This window comes from Sinocyclocheilus rhinocerous, unplaced genomic scaffold, assembly GCF_001515625.1.
Source record: "Sinocyclocheilus rhinocerous isolate Xijiao unplaced genomic scaffold, SAMN03320098_v1.1 scaffold1570, whole genome shotgun sequence".
Taxonomy (NCBI): Eukaryota; Metazoa; Chordata; class Actinopteri; order Cypriniformes; family Cyprinidae; genus Sinocyclocheilus; species Sinocyclocheilus rhinocerous.
The window spans coordinates 173,857-174,286 of record NW_015664984.1 but is presented as its reverse complement, the minus strand read 5'-3'; positions in this window follow the sequence as shown (position 1 = coordinate 174,286).

Here is a 430-nt window from a genome sequence, read left to right as displayed (position 1 = left end):
GGGGGGGGAATAGACGCTTATCTGTAAAACTCCTGCTGTCCGTTTTTAATCCTCAGAGCAACACAAGCGTCTTGTCTGTCTGCCTTCCTCTCAGACACACGTATTTAATATGTCACTGTGTCACTTTTTATCCTTTATTAAGCTGTTTATGTCTGTCATTTCATTACAGGCTAAAAAAAAGTAGCTATAAACAAACATATGAACAATTTGTTGGTCATAACACTGCTCGTTCTCACAGTTCCTGTACACCAGCGTTGCGTTCAGGTGTCCGTTCTTTACGCTCTTTCATCAACACCTGAGAATGGAATGAATTTGACAAGTCCCTCCCGTCAAACGTTCTCTTGCGTCTTTTCATTGGCTTCTCGGGATGGATTGACAGCAGCTGTCAGCCAATGAGCCCACAGGAGGGCGGAGACGTCAGACTGTTCTG